At 39.8% G+C, this 14,297-nt stretch overlaps 1 protein-coding gene across 4 annotated transcripts in view; it reads left to right on the top strand.

The window, feature by feature from the left end:
- Positions 1–2,177: 2,177 nt before the first annotated feature.
- Positions 2,178–14,297, top strand: part of mid2 (midline 2) — a 165,281-nt gene continuing 153,161 nt past the window's right edge. For 2 of the 4 annotated variants that reach the window (XM_082505666.1, XM_082505664.1), the window contains exons 1-2: positions 2,178–2,621; positions 2,824–2,883. The gene's annotated coding sequence lies outside the window, so the exon portion shown is untranslated. The remainder of the gene's footprint in view (positions 2,622–2,823; positions 2,884–14,297) is intronic. The other 2 variants (XM_082505667.1, XM_082505665.1) reach the window with 1 other exon arrangement.

Here is a 14,297-nt window from a genome sequence, read left to right on the forward strand (position 1 = left end):
TAACAATACTAACCATGACCACAAACCCCACAAGGTGGCTTTTAAAATCTGTTTTGTGTGCTCACAGGTGTAGGTTTATAAGTTCCAGTGCACCCATTGTTAGTATCACAAAAGAAATGGTGGCTTTGAACATATCAATGGAGGATTTGGGTCATTGTAAGTTTGCTTTTTATGTAGGATGAAGCTGTTAACACAGTAGATGAGTCCTTGCAAGAGAAGAAATTGACAGACATTCTTCACTTCTAAATCCTGCCTTTAGTGACAATACAAAATGAGCCAAATACTGCAGTGTAAAGTCTAAGTTCTAATAAGACTGTGTTTGGGACTGTGGGATGTTAGAACAGGAAAATAGCAAACTTATTTGTTTGAGCCAGATAACATTCATCATAAAAGACCAAAGTGAAATGTGAAAGTCTGCCACATTTCACTTTGAAATGAGCTAATCCTCATTTCGAGAAGGTTAAACTGATAAACATACTTCTTTGACAGGTTTACTCATGTGGAAAATGTCACTTTGCAGACTGGGTGACACTGAAAGGCAATAAAAATTTTATTTCTTGAAAAATTAAATCTGTTTTAAATGTGTGCAACAGCTATGTTAAAGTCTATCACAGTGTACTAATACATCTCATACTTTCAGCTGGAATCTGTCTGTACAGTAATAGCATGTTCACAAGAGAACAAACAGTCTTACAGGCCCTGCATGCCAGCTCAAATATCCACCTGCAAGCTTTGATATTCAGTCCAATGAGCCCTGGAGTTACAGTTTATTAACTTAATCCATAAGCATATGTGTAAGGTGTGAGGGGTCCTGTGCACCCCTTTGCTTTTAAAACCTGTCTTACAAGCACACAGCACATGTACTCCAGCAGGCTGAGGGCCAGTGCCGGTTTTGCGTTTTGTGGGTGAAAGGTACAGAGAAACAAAGACTACCTATCAGTTGTCCTTCTTGTCTCTATTGAATACTGAGCTTTTCACAGAGGAACTAATTAACATGGCAACTTGTACGGCAGTGCAGTTCTTCCACCATTCAGTCTGTATCCCATTTGCATTTAAGAGCTGTTTGAAGGCAGTAATTCAGCAAAATAAAACCTTGGTTCTCTTCAGAACGCCCACATTAGCTCACCTACAGAATTGGAAGCTCCTTTCAACTTCAGGCTCATAATGTACACATTTTAACGCTGGCACATTTTCTAGCTTTCTAAATGTTTATTCAGCTAAAAAAAATCTTAAGGCTACGACTATGAAAATTCAATAATTCTTATAGTTATTACAGTTTAAGGACAAAAAGCTGAGAATTCATTTGCAATAAAAACTTCTGAAAATCAGTGTTGTTAAAGAATGAGACTTATAAATGAAACATTTTATTTAAATTAAACAAAAAATAGACTTCAGAACAAAAAAACATACAATCTACACACTGGTGACAAACGAATAACGCCTCGACCTTTACAGCGAGAGGAATCGTTGGCTCTGGTGTGTTGTAAAGCATTTGCTGGGTCCACGTGACCCCTAAGATTGAAAAAAAATATGCATATAAATCAGGACAAATGATGGCAGTGGCGCCCACTAGGATGGCAGTGCCCCAATACATAAGACATCAGCGATCGATGAATGGTGTGGTATAAAAATAATGTGGAAATGTAAAATATGGCTGTTATCACCGGCTCTCAAACCAATTAACGCTAATGATGAGTCTAGCATCTCTTACACTTGGTCGTAACAGCTGTTAAACTGTGATTGGTGCCTGGGAGTAGTGACATCATTACTGGCTTAGATTACAAATTATTTATATGCCTGTGAGAAAAGAAGGAAAACAATCTGGATTGTGGAATAACCCAAAAGGGTTATCCTGACAAAATTGTTATTATTAGTATTATTTTTACATTGATTAATGGTACAGCCTACATATAGGATTCTAAGTTGTTCATTTTTATTAAACAACATTGAAATATTGTCATCTAAATAAATATAATTTATCTACAGTCATTCGTGAGTTAACATCTGAAAGGAAACTTCCATATAATTATAAGTAAAATTTTATGTCTTTATAATCAGCGGGCCAAGGCGACAGGTGTATTATATTAATCGATCCAAATTGCTAAGGTGAAGCCAAATGACAGCGACACCGTGAGGTCACAGGGGATGGGAAAATGGTAGGAGGAGGAGTATGGGTGCGCACAGCTCGGGTTTTTTGAACGGGCTCTAAAGCAGCGGTGTAACCGATCCCAGCTGCTACTGTGTGGGGAATTGAGAGCTATTCCCGTCCCCCGTATGTTGATCACGTGTCCTTAGGGGACGTTTGCTTTGGGGATCACTTTGGGAGGTAAACGCAGCGCACCGGTGCGCGTAGCCAATTTGGAGAGAAACATCCTTAATAATAATCGTAATGATCCACCGGAGGATCAACCGGATCACTTTTGTTTCGGGGCGTTGTCATACACCCTGTACACTGGCTTGCTTTACACAGATCAGTAAGGGACTGGCACTCTTTGTGTGCTCCGTGACTCACTGAATTGTCAAAACTTCTGCGCTTACGAACCGCGATCTTTACTGCGAGCATCACATTGTTGCCATCTCCTGCAGCGAGTCGACGTACGGAGCTGTCACTGCGAGCCGAGGTAGGCTGTGTTTCCTTTATGTGTGTTGTTTTGGCGGAATAGCGAGAGTAACATGCACGAGAGTGCACACACTGGCTAGGAGCATGAGTTAGTTTGTGGAAGGCGCACGCTGTGCAGTATTGTGGGTTCCAGGGTTGCAACAGTGTAATGATCCATGTCAAATGATACAGTAAGTGTATGACTAGCTCTTATCTGTGTACAGAAACCTGCATCATGAAGACGTGTGTGAATGTGTGCCTAATCTTCTGCTTCGAAAAAGACGGTGAGAGAAAACAAAAACAAATGCGCTCTTGTACGTCTGTGGTGGGCAAATATTATGTCAGGGACTTAATGCAAGTGTTTAATGTTCACAGTGGCCTGCAAATTTATTCTCAAAAGTTTTTAAGAGTGCTAAAATTTCTGCACCCCTGTTGACGATGTCGCTGTTGAATATTCTGAATGAACTCTTGGAGTTTTGGAGTGGATTATATTAAAGACTGGTGAACATGCTTTAGCCTTTATGCTCTCATCAGTTTAGCCATTGTATACTACAACACAACATTAAAACCACTACTACAGCTGAAGCCTATGACACTCATTGTCCAACTACAATGCTGTGCTCTCCTGGGAAATCTTGGTTTCTGGCATTTATGTGGATTGGATGTTATTTTTGATATGTACCCACCTAAACGTTGAAAAACAAGGCATGTTTCATGACAATGGCGCTCCCAGATGGCAACAGCCTCCCCCATTGGAACACTTGCACCCCACCACACCACAAAAAACAGTTCAAGAACGATTCTAGGAATGCGACAGAGAGCCCAAGGTTTTGACCCGGCCTCCAAACTGCCAGATCCCAGTACAATAAAGCATTTACAGGATGCCCAGAACAAGCCTGCTTCTCTGAGACTCCACTCTTAAACCAGCAGGAGGCAAATGATCCACTTCTAATGTCCTGGTGCTTTTTCACACATGCCAATGTCTCAATCAGTTGCAGCTGTTTTAACAGCACAAGGTGGACTTGCACCACACTGGGCAGGTGGTTTTAAGTTTAAGGATGACTGATGTAGGAAAACGGGGACTAACCTGAGCTGACTCCCAGCCACGCCCTGCTGCTTCCAAGCAGCATTAAGAGAGGCAGTTTCTCATTTTCCCCCCAGAAAGATTAAAAGGAGATTTTTTTTAGGAATACATATAAAGTCGATTTTCTGAACAATCGCAGGAACACCAGTTGTCAAGTCTTGAATGTGTTTTGATTTTATGTGATGAAAATTTCATGTTATTAAATAAAAATGCCAAACTAGTCCAGCAGAAGGCACAAACCAATGCTGTCACCACAAACCTGCTAATAAATGTAATATGAATCCTGCAGAGTCCCTGTTGTGATATTAGACTGTCAGCCTGGTTATTGTGGAGACAGTGCTGCAGGTGACTGTAGAGGGACTCTGGCTTTGCCTTAAGAAAAGTGTAAAATGTCAGCCCCTTATCAATAATGCAGCACACCAAAAACAGTGGGGAGTAAGAAAATGGAACCCACTGTTAGAGACAGTTACCTAGTGCTTCATCATTATTCACATAATTGTATAACAAATACTTCATCAAAATCTACTTGGAGTAATTACCAGCAATGCAAATGTTTCCATTCTAATCCTAGTGCACAACCAAAACAAACCCATATGATGAGCTTTAATGTGCCATATCTTGTCACGCTGATCACCAGTGAAACAAATTTAATGTCTATTACAATTTTTTTTTCTTTTTAAAAATGGTGGTTCATCTTATAAAAATGATTTATTTCCCTGCTCTCTTACTGCCTGTCTTGTTAATGCATGATCACTGTGGTTAATGAGACAGGTCTCAGTGCATGGGGACTGACAGTTTCAGAGACTGCACTGCTAGTTGGGTGAACACAACTGACACCCTCATTCATCATGCATCCACGGGGTGCTGCTTGCTCTCCTAGTCTATCCACGCTGCGCTTCTCTCCCCTTGTCTTAGTCGAGTCTCGAGTTGCACCCTCAGATGATAATTATTAAGACATTATACTGATGACAATAGCAGTGCTTTTTTTTTCTGTAAAAGAGACAGGGAGTCAGCTTCTACGTGCTGGGATGATTATAACTGTGAAAGAGGGTTGGCGTTTGTTGTCGAGGTTGCAGCTGCACGATTTCCAAGAATAGATGTAAATACCAACTGTACAGTAGTGTACCTGTTTGTTACTGCTGGCAGCCAGTAGCTAATTGTGAACTAGCCAGAAAATCAAAAGCTGACTTGTCAAATATGCTTTTTTTTTTTTTTTTTAAGAATCTGTGATAATACTTTATATAAAATGAATATGAAGATGTTTTTCCCCACATTTTTGTAACCAAATAAATGAAAACAAGTCTACATTCTTTTGTGCTGTGCTTCATCGGTGTTTAAAATATGTTACCTGACCTGAAGCAATAATATAAAGGTGCAATTATGAAAGCATTATTAATCTCACTAATCCCGATGGCGTGCCATGGTGCAATTTTAAAATGTAAGAGATGTAATTAGCCCACATATACCATAATTACTGAAGTCTTGACTAAAATTTGTAAGCTTGCATATTGCAGTATCTCTGAGATTTACTCTATTAAACTTTGATGCTTGGGAAAAATCAAATGAAAATAGCAAATAGGTGAATCCCAGTTTTGTGCGTTTGTCTGCAGCAGCAGCTGCAGTCCTTGAATGTCACTGTTCACAATCATTGTTTGCATAGGGAGGTTCTCTGTACATGTAAGTCAGCTTATCCCCATAGAGCAATGAGGCAGAAAGGATATACAGCATGGGGATGTTTTTACTGAGGTCTGTCTGTCAACACACTGGTGCCTGAATGGGTCTGAATAATCCATATCTTTAAGAGTCCACTTGGCTATCACAGGGTCTGTCTTAAGAGCAGGAGGGTCGTTTGAGGATTGCGGCTCTAGCTTCCCATGGAAAAAAGGCTTTCTTGTGAAGAGGTGGCTCATTAATGTGTATTTTTGTGGCAAATTGTGCGTGTTGTAGTAGCCAACATGTATATTGCCTCTAAAGAAATGAATTAATTGGCTGGTTATACTCTCAGGATGTTAATGTAATATCGCTACAATTAATGCCATTATCTGTAGACGTAAACTCGATTCTTATAGATAAATTGGAAAACCTACATGGATAATGTGCTGTAAAATGTTTGTGGGAGCGCTCCAGACACCTTGGTTTTCATTGATCTAACACTTCAAGACACAGACCTAAAATCTAAGGTTTCTGCTTCTCTCTCCATTGCTGACAGGATTTTCCTTTTGGAAAAACATCCAAATTTATAATAACAGGCAAAGCAGATTTTGATCTTTTCAAGAGTACCTTCCTTCGTGACATTCCTCCATTTCATACATCAGATTATATTGGCAAGACACCAGAAAAATGCAATTTCCCTGCAATTTCACTCCTTATCTCACAATATTATTTTGCTTTCAGGTCTAATAGAAATACAATTATATTTGTAGTGCAGAATCGTGGGCTGCTCCCTGATCTTCTGTTTGAGCTGCGTAGAGATTCCTTCAGCATGCTGCGGTAAATACAGACCAAAATAAAAACAGTCAAAGCCACGTTTACTTCTTGTCTTAACTGAACAATAGGCAATTTCTCCAGCCTTCTTACAAGTGCTGCCTATTGAGTAAAAGCCAGCTGTGTTTACATATTTGCGTGCCAAATAGATTCATGCCTGCTTGCATCTGTGGTCCCCTGTGCGAGTTTGGATGTTTGTCTGTAGACACTTTTCTTATCCAAAAGATGGAAATTGTGACAGTGTGACAGAATAACCTCGGGTAGGCAGGATGCAACTGACGCTACACTGAACAGCACCACAGGTATCTCTGCCAACACAACGGCAACAGAACACTACAGCCTCCAGTCAACATCGCAGTTTGCCTTGCTACTCATCGGGGGTTTAATATTCAATTATGAGGGTCCTCCAGTTCAAGCTGTGCTGGATGGCTTATGGAAAAGCCTCGCTGATTGATGAGTGGGCATCTTAGCTAAATAAGCTCTCAGTTTGCCCCTGAAGGAGAAAAGAAACAAGACAGATGGCTTGTGGGGGTGTTTTTAACTGACGTGGCAGAGTTTTTTTGTAGCTTTGCCTTATTGGTGAATATGTGTGGTAACAGAAGCCTTATCGCCAGTGTCCAAACAGATCAAGCCTTAAGTGAAGTCATAAAGTGCTTTCCTTTAAAATACTGGTTTTGATGACTAGTTCTTTAAACCAAAAAATACCAAAGAATGCGTATTTGAAAAATGAATCTTGGAAGGTTCAAAAGTTGAAAGACGTTTTGTTTTTTCTAAATGCTTGCCGAAGGGTACCGTGACAGTGTCATCCCACTGCCTTTCTGTTTTAGAACTGTGACAGCCTGTCAAACTGTCATATCCAGCTGAGTCCGAGGATGTGTAGGTCTAGCAGTGTAGTGCTGACAAACAAGCAGACAGAAAAAGTGGTAGAAAGGGAGAGAGATACAGGCGGTTGAGCATTTGCTTAGGCACACAGAGGGGTGAGTAGCTTCTCCTCTGTCATCTCATGGCAGATCACATTCCTCAGCAGTCAGGTATTTGGACCTTGCCAGTGGGCTGTTTTGTTGGCTGAAAGCTGGACCAAGCTGTCAGTCAGATTAGCACTGTGAGCCACTGGTGGGAGCGCAGTCCTATCCTCAGGGGCACAGCCATTTCAAAGATCTGTAAATCCCCAGCACTGAGCATTCACACACAAACACACATGGGCGTGCGCAACCCCCACCCAAGAAATGAGGGACGAGATCAAGCCAGGTCATGGGAGGCTCTTTCCAAACAAAGTGTTCTTTCGGGAGACTGCTGCCTTCTCCGTGCCCTTCATGCACATGTGCATGCATTTATCCTCAAACACCCACACAGTCACACACATACACACACACATTCTCCCTCCTGCCTCCTCCAAATGGGGACAGCAAAAGCTCTGGCACATGGTTGGCTATCCAGTATCTATGGCTTTCACACTCTAGTCATTATGTACTGTAGCCAGTATGTTATTGCCTCCATATAAAAACGCATTAACGTGAAGTGTGATCTGGTAAAAGCCTTCGTAATACTTCATATCTAAGGATATTCTCGGAGTATACAAACTAAAAATTTATTGGGCAGACAAAACTGGATCATGAAGCGGCAAATTGATTTTTCCCCACTTTTTGCACTGATGACAGTCACAATATGCAGTCAAGCTGAATGGACTAAATACATTTGTATAAGGTCTTTTAACCCATGTTGTGCCAGCATGGCCTGACAGTGGTTCTTGTGATGTCAGGAATGTTTTCCCTTTTCAGTATTTCACTCTAAATGTTAAGTGGGAAGGAAAGTTCAAAGCAGTCATCGTATGTGTTGTGCATTCAGAAGAACATAGTGCTGCTTTTCCGATTTCAGAGTGAAGCTCCAGAGTAGGCATACTGCACGTAGATGTAGCGCGGCCTAAATGCACTGGAATGACACTTTTTATTTTTCATGTGAGGAAACAGAATATCTGCAAAAAGCATAATTGAATTTCAGTCATCGCTAAAACTTCATTCATGCGTAAGACCCAATAATGAATCACTGAATGGTCAAAGGTTTCATATTGACATTTAAAGCCTCATTGATTAATTCAGGGCATCCACTCATGCCTCGAGTAACCTTGCATGCAAGAAAACATTCTGCCGTAAAAGCTGTTGGTAGCTGATGACTGCCTTCAAACAACACAGGATTCAATCGTTTTTTCTTTAGTTTCTGTATTAAGATGAAAAGGCAGCCAAAGTTTAGCGGTCCCATCTTAAATGGTAAAAATTAACTAATAAAAAGGAAGTAAAACTAGGATCTGTGGCGTTTTTTTTTTCTCCTTCATTCACACGAACAGTCTGTTTAAAAAGTGGCCATTTCTAAAAAGTAGAACTGAACTGAACTTTAACATTCTTCCTTTGGTCCCCCCCTGCTCTGTTGAACTTACTGTTTTTTCCTCTTTATTTAAACTCAACCTTTCGATACCCTTTGATAGAGCTGGTTGCTGATTTTGATGTCATGTCTGTCTCACTGTCACACCAGAGATTAAGTGACAAGGAGACCATCTTATAGGGAGATAATTGAACTGTAGCGAGAACAGTGATGTGAGGGGGCCATATAGTGCCTGATAAAGATGGTCAGACAGGCAGATATGGAGATGAGGGTGGAAGACAGATGAATTTATCATCCATTTATAAAGTTAATCTGACGTTTTGTCATGTGCTTACATGGCCTTAGAGAGGAACCGCAACTCAGCTGTATGCACGCTCGAGCAAGCATTGCTGATGTGCTTTGATAGTTAAATAACACTACACGTCTGCACGCGCTCCTCTGCTGCTTTCCTTTATCTCAGACCTGGGATCAGCCATAAATACAAAGTGGTTCCCATCTTCCGGTCTTGTATGTCATAAGGGTTTGGATGTGTTTACTTCCCAGGAGATGGTTTGGAGACCACTGTTTATCCTCTGAGACCACTGCTATGCAGCTCCATTTATGGCATGGCCCTCTGTGAGGTTGTGTTTCTGTCTCTCAGTGAACAAAAGCTCTATATACTCATCTTCTGGCGTTTCTCTTGGGCTTGCTCATCTTGCTGTGAATGCAGGTGAACCGGTCTGTGCAAAGTGTTCATACACTCCTCTGTTATAAACCTTTAGTCTACCGATTTTTCAGTAGCAAGAAAATCCGTTTTTGATTATTAGTAAGCAATGTTCTGTTGGAAGCGCCACATAAAGAAAAGGTGAACAGTGGATGCAAGTTGGACATGCATGCATGTTGTGTGTAGATAAAGTTTACCTGGGCCTTACTAGATCTTTTTTTTTATATCCAATACTTTTTATGTCTTCAAATTCTTTGATATTTTCAGTTTTATATGATTTTTAGGTTTGTTTAACACTTCACTTCCTCTACAGATTCTGGCTGTTTTTAATGTATTTAGAACACATATAGTAAAATTTCAACATATGCCAGTATGTGAAATTCAATCAGACTGTGATTCTTATCATCTTGATTATTATCGTTCAGTATTACTGTTCATGCACAGAGCCAGCTAAATGACTCGATCATGCTCCTCAATGTTATCAACCAACTCCCCCTTGAGTGTTTTTAGTAGAGGAAGATTGCATGACCGAGGTGACACGTACTGCATTTAGAGCAGGAAGGTGAAGTTACGCATAACTAAGTAATCCAACACAGTGGCAGAGATGTTGATGTTGTGATGCTCAGCAGCAAGCCGCTTGCGGTAATCTTAATCTATCCAAATTGTGTTTAACCAAAGGAGAAAAAACAGCTGCCAGTCATTCTTAACACAGGCACTTAGCTGTGCTAGGAAATAAAAAGGTTATGTCTCAACTTCTTCTTCTTAATTCCACACTTGCAGTTTATCCCTTCCCAAGAAACACAACAGCTTTGTAAAGTGTCTTTTTTTTTAGCTTCATATTTAAATCCCTTAAAGAAAACTATTATGCAGAAAGAGATTTTCTGCTGATAGTGAAGAGCAATGACTTGGAATGAACCTTTAGTTTAGCTACGCTGTATAAAGCATCATCTAATTTTTATCCATCTTCAATGAACGTGAATTTGTGAATACCGCACATGTAAATGTCAACATACACTCCATCTCCAGGCACATGAAAAGCTATTCGTTTTTAATTGTTCTTGATCACAGCCGTCCTCTTACTTTGCTATTCAATAGCAGTACTACATGTATTAATGATCACATACTTTATTCATGGATTTCGGTTGGGTGTACAGGCTGCAGTAGTTTGCATTGAAGATGACAGCGACCTCTGGCCGTCCTCTGTCGCCACTTGTTTTACTTATAAAAAGCAGCGGGTGATCTGGGTGGGTAGGGCTTTGCTGAATTCACTATGATGAATTACTCCTAACCTCTCACTGTCTTCCCGACCTCTGCTGCCAAAGTGCAATGTAAGGATTTCCATGTACATGCATGCATACGCTTACACGGTACTTCCTCCCGCTCCTCTCTCTCCTTCTCTCTTTCTGTCTTCTCCTCCCGTCTGTCATTCCCAATTACTGCTTGCGTCTCTGTCTTATTCAGATTTATTCGATACACATACACACACCCTGGCTACAAATATGATCTAAATCTTTCCTTTGTAGTTTGTAATCATCTGCTCGCAGGCCATCTTCGTTCTTCGCACGTCGCTGCCAGTTTCCAGCTAGATTATCCGTTACTCGTCTGCTGTGTTGATGAGAATGTTAATTTTTAGGTTTGTAGATTGAAGAAATCATTTGACACCAGCATGCAGTGTTAAATTAGAAGGTCACACTTTTTTGTTTGTTTGTCTGTTTGTTTTTTCAGAGACCCTTTAAATTGCTTAACTGAATCAACTATTTCACCTGACAGAACAACAAATGACCAATCAGCCATATTTAACTAACACACATCTGAATAACCAGGGAGAGGGGCTGGTGGCTCGAATCAACCTGTGTTTTAAATGTATATTAACAAAGTGGTGGCTTGTGTTGTATGGTTTTGTAGAATATTGAAAAGTGAAAAACTTGAAATTTGTTTAGTCTGCATACCACTTAAGCAAATAATTAAACTTGCATGGTTATAGTTGCATAAATCCATCCACCCATTCATTTTCTTAAGTACCAGTTTGGGTTCATGGAGGGAGGCTGGAGCCCATCTCATCTGTCATAAGGCAAAGGGTAGGGTACACCCTGGATGGGTTGCCAGTCTCTTGTACTGCTAAATGGGGACAAAGATTTTTCACATCATCAAAAATGGAATAAATGCAGTGAGTCACAAACAAAAGAAAAAAATTTCACTAGTGAACGTGCTGCGATACCTCCACCTCAGCGTGTTGATGAGTATGGCAGTAAGAGTGGATAATGGAAGTACTTTGTGTTGTTATCCTGAAATGCACATCACTTTTTTGTAATACAGCTGTAAAATCAACTATGTTCCAATTAAAAGTGTTTAAAGTGACTAATGTTATGTAAATGCTTAAGCTAATGTATTTTACTAATATTATATCACATAGTTGTAATGTAAATTATTCAGCAACCATCCTGATATTTCAGAATGAGTCCCGTCGATAAAATAAAATGTTAACATTTTACACAAACAGTCAGCCACCACCATGTCAGTGATTAAAGTAACTTTTAATAAAGGGGTTCAGGTTAAAGTTTGTGGGGTAACATTGTTGGAGTTCTTTTGGTTTCTTTTTTGCCATCGTATCAGATTGGATATTGAGAATCCTGTAATTCTACTGTTGGTACTGCCACTAGATATCTGTTGACACTGATACTTACAACACAATCTAAGACACTGTAAGACGCACTTGAAAGTGCTGAAGGCCGTATATGTGAGCCACAGGTTCATATGGTCATGAGTCAGATACAGTAACTCCATAAAACTCAATAGTACTCAAGGGCTGTAATACTCAGCTTATCACATTTATTTTAAGAAAGCTCTAGTTCTGAAAAGGCGTTGACCTTTTGAACCAAAAAAAGCTACAGTGAAGTCAATAAAAAGTGTAGATGTACAAAAGTTTATTGCACAATACTGGATATAAAACTCAAGAAACTTTAGAACTCTGATTTATTTGAGTAACTTAAGCACGATGTACTTAAAAAAAAAAAAAAAAAAAAAAAAAGGTTCTGGAGGATCTAGTGCTTCTAGTATCACTGCCCTTTTCCACCACGACCACTGGGTTTTTCACACGGAAAATAAAGACTTACTGTTACATCATGGCTTTTTCAGATCCTTTGGTTAAATTCCTCAGCTGAAGAGAGAGGAAACCCATCCTTAGAAAACCCCAACAAAAGCAAACTCACATAACCCAACACAATCTGAGATTCCTGGGAATAGGCCGGCAGCCCATTCTCCCCAACACATCTCCACCACAACCCCCGGCATTCTGCGGCTGTGTTTAGGATGTGATCTAAGATTGAAAACACACACGTTTTAATTCTGCCAGTTTGTTTGTCTGTTTGGTTATCACAGAAATGCTGTGAAACATATGAATAGGTCCTGGGTGTTGTCTCTCTTTCATATGTGCTGAGATGTGAAACCATAGTGCTGCTGATTGTGTTTGAATGGGTCGAGATAATGAACTAGACGCTTTATGTAAAAATTTTATCACAGCACCACTGCCTGTGTGACTTCATAATCGCACCCTTAACGCATTCACTTTTGAGTTAAGAGACCCAAGTGGATTGGTTAAAGGCTATTTTCTTTGTGATATTCTTTGATATCCCAGTAGATTTTATAGTCCCGTTCTTCTCTCTCCTGCAGGCAGAGAGAAGAAAAGGTTTGGATTTTCTTTTTCCCAAACATTGCCCCAAGTACTTTGAACTGATTTCTTTTTTTCTTTTCTTTTTTTCAAAAGAAGGCTGTCTAAGCAGATCTAAGACACTTTTTACTCTGTTTTAATGAACATTACATCACCAACTGACAGGTTTGTACTTATGTGACTGCCTCATTATTCTGGTCCTATCCTGGCATTCTTGGTTGTAACACAGTTACATTTATTTTGTAAAGCTTGGATAAATTGCAATTATAACACATTTTTCATTGATTGGTCAGTCAAAGGTGCTTAAAAATCATTTATTCGCTTACTTATTATTTTGTGTGTATGCTAATGTGGTTATAACCCAACATTCACATACAACAGCAACAATAAACTGTAAGAACACAATGATCCTCCTAATAGTGCATCAAGCCAGTAGTTATTCTGGACAGGGAATCTAATCTCCTCAGAATGACAGCGTTTTTAAGCGATGTCGACAGCATATTGAGCCTTAGTTTCTCTTGTCCTTCCCAAGGGATCTTGCCTGTGCCTTCAAATCGAGCGTGGCATATAGTATTTCTGCCTTGTAATTAGATCCTTGCTACTTTGCATGTTAACTGTGGGACAGAAGCAGTGTGATGGTGAAACATTTGTCATGGAATCACAAGGCTTCACTTGTGAGGCCCCATGTATAAAGACAACTTCCATTTCTTTTCCCAGTGGTCATACTGCATTAGTGCTTTTGCAGCTGACTAATATTTGCTCCCTGGGAGTTATTATGTATCTCTTATGTATCTTATACTAAATACCGCTGTCCAATCCCAAGAGTGGAAAACCAGAGCAGACAGCAAAAACGCAACATTTGAACCTCTGGCAGAATAGAGATGTTCGGTCAGTTGGTTAATCAATCAGCCAATTAAAATGAACTCTGAACATTTAAAAAGACATCTGTGTTAAAACAGTTTGTGCTGTTATGTTATTTAAAGCATCAGGGAGCCTTCCACTGCATTGCTTGCTAGTTAGATTTTGTTACCTTTTAAATAAAGACAGGCAGACTCTTTCTCCTGTTTCATCGTCTGACTCGTCTTATGCAAGACAACCAATTCTCTACTAATGTCAGAGAATTGATTGTTCATGTTGAACCATGTTTTTGGGGGTTATTTTTAATGTTGACTTTACTTTAAATTAATTAGCAAAAAAGCAGCATTTTGTACCAGACACCACGCCAGGAGCTAGGAATCAATTTGACTAAATTAATTAACTTTGGAAAAGCGATTAACTAAAAGTGCTCACATTTAAGAGCAGTATTCCCCCACGTAAACACACTGATCATTTCCTTTGCTATATAGCTTTTCAAAGGCTTCAACCAGCTGACCATAAGTAATGC

The sequence above is a fragment of the Aulonocara stuartgranti genome (assembly GCF_965226115.1).
Source record: "Aulonocara stuartgranti genome assembly, chromosome: 2".
NCBI classification, from domain to species: domain Eukaryota; kingdom Metazoa; phylum Chordata; class Actinopteri; order Cichliformes; family Cichlidae; genus Aulonocara; species Aulonocara stuartgranti.